The sequence below is a fragment of the Artemia sp. Qi Xiang Cuo genome, chromosome 15 (genome assembly GCF_049724085.1).
Source record: "Artemia sp. Qi Xiang Cuo chromosome 15, ASM4972408v1, whole genome shotgun sequence".
NCBI classification, from domain to species: domain Eukaryota; kingdom Metazoa; phylum Arthropoda; class Branchiopoda; order Anostraca; family Artemiidae; genus Artemia; species Artemia sp. Qi Xiang Cuo.
Window position 1 is genome coordinate 50409392 of NC_142808.1, and position 5916 is coordinate 50415307.

The 5916-nt window shown below is 35.0% G+C and overlaps 1 pseudogene; it reads left to right on the forward strand.

Annotated features, from left to right (window-relative positions):
- Window positions 1–3780: 3780 nt before the first annotated feature.
- LOC148943810 (glycogen [starch] synthase-like) lies at window positions 3781–5028 on the forward strand (annotated as a pseudogene).
- The last annotated feature ends 888 nt before the right edge of the window (window positions 5029–5916 follow it).

Here is a 5916-nt window from a genome sequence, read left to right on the forward strand (position 1 = left end):
GGTGATCGTATCGACCCAGTGGTCCTAGAATATCTTGGGAGGGCTCATTTGAACGAAAATTAAGAGCTCTAGTGCACTTTTTGAGTGACCAAAAAATAGAGGGCAACTAGGCCCCCTCCACCGCTCATTATTTCCCCAAGGTCACTCGATCAAAATTTCTAGATTGTCATTTTGTTCAGCATGATCGAAAAATATAATAACTATATCTTTTAGGATTGTTAACCCCCCACAGTCCCCAGGGGAAGGGCTGAAAGTTATGAGCTTTGCCCAATGTTTACATATATTTTTGGTTATTGGGAAGTATACTGGCGTTTTCAGGAGATATTTTTTCTGGTAGGTGGGGGGGTCGGGGTTTATGTGGGAGGATTTTTTCATAGAGGGACTTTTCATGGGGGAAGAGATAATGCTATGAAAGGGGCACCGGATTTCCCAGAAATATTTAACAAAACGATCAGAAATCAAATAAAAAAACACATTTTTCAACTTAAAGTAAGGAACAACATCACAACTTAAAACGAACAGAAATTATGAAGTTTATTATTGGTTTCGCCCCCTAGTCAATACCTCGCTGTCTACGCTACGTAATAAAAACATATGAATATAGAAGTTCGTTACATAAGTTACTTCGTAAGTTACGTATAATCGTTACTAATAAAAACGTTCGTAAATAAAATTAAAGAGCTTTCGAGAAAGCCATTTAACCCCAAAAAAGTAAATTAATATACAAATTTCGTTTTGATTATTCAGTTTTGAATAATAATCAAAACATTATTCGTTTTGATTTTGATTATTTCGTTTTGATTTCAGGAGAAATTTTGCCTTATTTTTGAAAAAAACGGGAAAACACCCCCTGAAAGTCATAGATCCTTAATGAGAATCCCACCATCAGATTCAGGGTAGCAGAGAAACCTACAATAGGGGTTTCAAGCTCCTATCTGCAAAAAAATGGAATTTTGTGTTTTTGCCAGAAGATAGATCACGGATGCTTTTTTATTTTTTTTTTTCAAAGGGTGATCGTATCGACCCAGTGGTCCTAGAATATCTTGGGAGGGCTCATTTGAACGAAAATTAAGAGCTCTAGTGCACTTTTTGAGTGACCAAAATATAGAGGGCAACTAGGCCCCCTCCACCGCTCATTGTTTCCCCAAGGTCACTCGATCAAAATTTCTAGATTGTGATTTTGTTCAGCATGATCGAAAAATATAATAACTATATCTTTTAGGATTGTTAACCCCCACAGTCCCCAGGGGAAGGGCTGAAAGTTATGAGCTTTGCCCAATGTTTACATATATTTTTGGTTATTGGGAAGTATACTGGCGTTTTCAGGAGATATTTTTTCTGGTAGGTGGGGGGGGTCGGGGTTTATGTGGGAGGATTTTTTCATAGAGGGACTTTTCATGGGGGAAGAGATAATGCTATGAAAGGGGCACCGGATTTCCCAGAAATATTTAACAAAACGATCAGAAATCAAATAAAAAAACACATTTTTCAACTTAAAGTAAGGAACAACATCACAACTTAAAACGAACAGAAATTATGAAGTTTATTATTGGTTTCGCCCCCTAGTCAATACCTCGCTGTCTACGCTACGTAATAAAAACATATGAATATAGAAGTTCGTTACATAAGTTACTTCGTAAGTTACGTATAATCGTTACTAATAAAAACGTTCGTAAATAAAATTAAAGAGCTTTCGAGAAAGCCATTTAACCCCAAAAAAGTAAATTAATATACAAATTTCGTTTTGATTATTCATATACGTTTACCCAAAATAAAAACCTTCATTAATTCAAAAACGTTCAGAAATTAAATAAGAGAAAATACGTTCTTTTTAACGGAAAGTATGGAGCGACATTAAAACTTGAAACGAAAAGGAATTATTCTGTATATGAAAGGGGTTGTCCCCTCTTCAATGCCTTGCTCTTTATGTTAAAGTTTGATTCTTTCTCAAACCCCTATTTAAAACAATAAAACTAACTTTAGCGCAAAGAGCGAGGTATTGAGGAGGGGACAGCCCCGTTCATATACGGATTAATTTCTGTTCGTTTTAAGTTTAAATGTCACTCCTTACTTTCAGTTAAAAAACTTGTTTTTTAATTTAATTTTTATTAAAGCTGAACATTTCTATCTCGAGAACAAGACGTGAACATATATTGAACAGTTCTTTTGCAAATCATGGCAAGACCCTCAGAACAATTCTAGATAATAATAATAAAAAAAATTCTTTTCTTTAAGCTACCACAAAGCCTTAATTAGACTTTTTGAATGCATAAAATTCTTCTAATATAATGATTTGCAATTATATTCTAATTTTAATTTTTTTATTATAAATCCCTAACATCCCTAACAACTGAATCAATCAAATCACTATACACTTGTGGGTACATGGTTGGGGTAGTTAAGTACTTATGTTCCTTCAAGTTTTCGAAATATGTCGGCCACGAATTAACGTCCTACATCACCCTTGATGGGTTACATGCCCTACGCAAGGACTTACAGAATTCTTTCATGCTGGCCTATCGGTAGGCTTGAAAACAATTTTCTTGTTCTTTAATTCGATATAAAAGTTTCCTCCTTTTTACCTAAACATTGTGTCGCTTTCTAGCTAATCTAAATGCTAATAGGGCTTTGTGACATTCCTCTGGCCCGGTAGCATTTCTTACCTTCTTTAATAAACTAAATAGGCCTATCTTGGTTGTAGGTTCTGATATTAAAGCCTTCTTTTGACAGTACAACAGAAAAGATCATTCGACTAAACGGAAATGCAGCTAGCATAAAAGGGAACGAAGAACGAAAAATAATATGGGGCAAAGGTTTAAATGGGTATAGAATAAACACCCAAAATACTATTTTTGACTTTTTAATCCAGCCTTTTAACGGATTCCCCTTATTTTAAATTCTAATCGGACAAGTGCACCTAGGGTTAAACGCAAAGCCGGTCTTCCACCGATGGGGTGAGATGACGTCGTAAAGAAAGATTTCAGGGAACTCAGAACTTCCTGGGAGGGTGTAAAGAAGGAAACTTTGAATGGACTAAAAAGTTTAGGAGAGCGAAACTGTATTTGCCTCGGGTAGGTTGCTGCTGTGGTAAGTGTGGTAAGCATTAGACAAATACTCACAAACATTCAAATGATTTCACAGGAAAATTATTTAAAAACTAGTAACATATTAAAGGCTTAGAATATGCAATCTTTTTAATAGTAACATTCAAAAGAAAATCGAACTTTTTTCGAGTCGGTCGTTTTCGGTTAAGCGCGGGGTCATTTTAGGGGGGGGGGGGCAAGCAGGATCCATATCTGGGTTGTCGAAGGCATGGGGTGTAAAGTAATTTTTCTTCTCAAAATTATTAGGGGTACGAAGCCCCCCCCCCCCAAAACATCACCCCGGGTGACAAGAATCTTTTACAAGAGGGAGTTACAATAAAAGTGGAAATATATCAAGTAAATAACTTTTCTCTTATTTGCAAATGTAGGTTTATTTGAAACTCTCCATAAATATAAATTTTAAAAGGTCACATTTTCCTCTATTTTTTATGCTACCCGTTGCTGTTGCTAATCAACCAAAAATTTCATTTTCAATTTAAAAGCACAAGTAGAATATAGTAGATGAAAATTAGTGTGTTTTTTAGTTTTAATGTAAATGATTTTCTATTAATTAAACAATATCCTTACATATTCCACTTTTGTCCTAATGTTAGTAATTTCTTATTGACGAAATCAAAAATTAATGTTTTATTTTTACATTCTGTTTACTTTTGCAGGTGCCACGATTCTATGCAACATGGATTTCGTCAGCTCAGCTCAAAATCAAGCCAGAACAGATCACATCATATATAAGGAGAGCTGCCACCATCCTTCTATAATGTAGAATCTCATGATGTGACCTTTGACTGTGTATATTCGCGCAAAATATACACAATCGTCTGCTCAAAGACTGGTCTTTCTTTAGATGTTATGAGAAACCAATATCTCCTTCTGGCCCTTATAAAAGGAAGTCTTCTAGAGAAGAAATAGATGAGTTTAAATTTTCTCCAAGACTTCTTTACGATGCTGTTTACAGAGCTCGTGACTCAGTGCTGCAAGTTTCCACTGGAATTCGGCTTGTCAGGGGAAATCCTTTTTAATATTATTTAAAATAAATTCAATATCATATAACATAGCTTACTATAGACAAAACTTTTTGAGAAAACTAAAACTGGTATTCTAGACTCTGATGTTGAATCAAATGGTTCACCTGGCTTCTGGGTAGCCCAGTTTATTGCTGAATTTAGATATTTCTAAAGCGTATTTAGAGCTGATTCTTCAAAAATAGTTTGCCACTTTCATCGCTGGTTATCTGAGATAGGTCTTATTATGCTGTGGCCATGGAAAATATAAGTAGCAACAGTATTTACTGCACATGCAACGCTTCTTGTGTGTTACTTATGTACTTGCGGCACATATTTTTATAATAACTTGAACAGTTTTAATATAGAAATTGACGCTGAACAACGGCACATATATTTCACAGGTACTGTTTAGAAGGAGCTGTGACACAAATGACACATATTTTTACAACTGTACTGAGTGCAACAGCAATGGAAGCTAAATTATTGTTAGAGCAAAAACCATATTTAATAACACCAAACAATCTCGACGTCAAGAAGTTTAGTAAATTGCATGAGTTTCACGCAATTAACATGGGTAAAAATAAATGGTTTCCTTTCGTGGCCATCTTGATTTTGATTTAAGTAAGACCGTCTATTATCTTATTGCCAGAAGCTCTAAATTTGGCAACAAAGCAACTGATATTGAAAATCTGGCGAGACTTATTGTCCTAGGATACTATAAAAGGACAAGACTCATGACTCTTCTTGCAGTTTATTTAGAGACTATAACTGACAACGAAAAAGGGGTTCAACATGTAAAACAACCGCAACTTTTCTTTGAACCTCAGTCTACCTGACATATGACTAATGCCTTTCTTAACACTCATGTTGAGATGGAGCTAGAAGAATTCAAACACAGAGTCAGTCAAATTCACTCGTAAATTAAAACTCGTATTGCAGTAGCTACATGCATACAAACACGTGCTCAACAAAATGAAATCCTGATCTTCATGTCAAATTTTTGTTTTAGTCGCTTATGAATACTTATTCGATGTTTCATATAACATGTAAAAAAATATAATTTTGTAGTTTTACAATGAGTTTTGTTACATTAGAACATCCTTTGGTTTAATACAATATTTAAATGCCGCAAAGAAAAGGTAATTGCACTGATTGAAGCGAAAATGTAGGTAAAACTTTTCTGTATAAAAAATTTACCATTTTAATGAGAAAGGTCAATTATTCAAGAAGGCTTTCCAAATAAAAAATATCCTCGACTTTTCTCTGAGCCTCCATCTAAGACCTGCAGCTCCTGCACTTGTTGATTGACAAGATGATAAAAGAACGAAGAATACCTTTTTAAATACCTTTTTAAGAGCTTCTGAGCTGCAACAGCTTAATTGGTAATTGGTAAACGTATACATTTTTTAGATACCACCAAAGTTTAAAAAAGTTTAAACTGTTGTTTATTGGGGTTTAGAGGGGGGAAGGTGCCTAGGTTCGGTTAGGTTACGTATTTAATATATGCTATGCTTTACCCAACCCCCTAATATGCAAATATATAGCCCAAATTTGTTTCATAAACCATTATAACCGAGTATATGTCTCTCCCGTTTGACTAGTTTCCTTGATAGAGTCTATAGCGGTGTGTACCATTAAGTAAAAGAGTACCGTATTTTCTTATAATCTTATTCTGTGTACGCCTGGCATTTCGTTTAGCTCTAGATGGTAGGCCAAAAAGGACAATTTTGGAAATCTGACGTCCTACACATGTAGATTGTGTCCTGGCAATCTCAACCTTTCTCTCCTTCTAACCGTTGAAAGTGGGA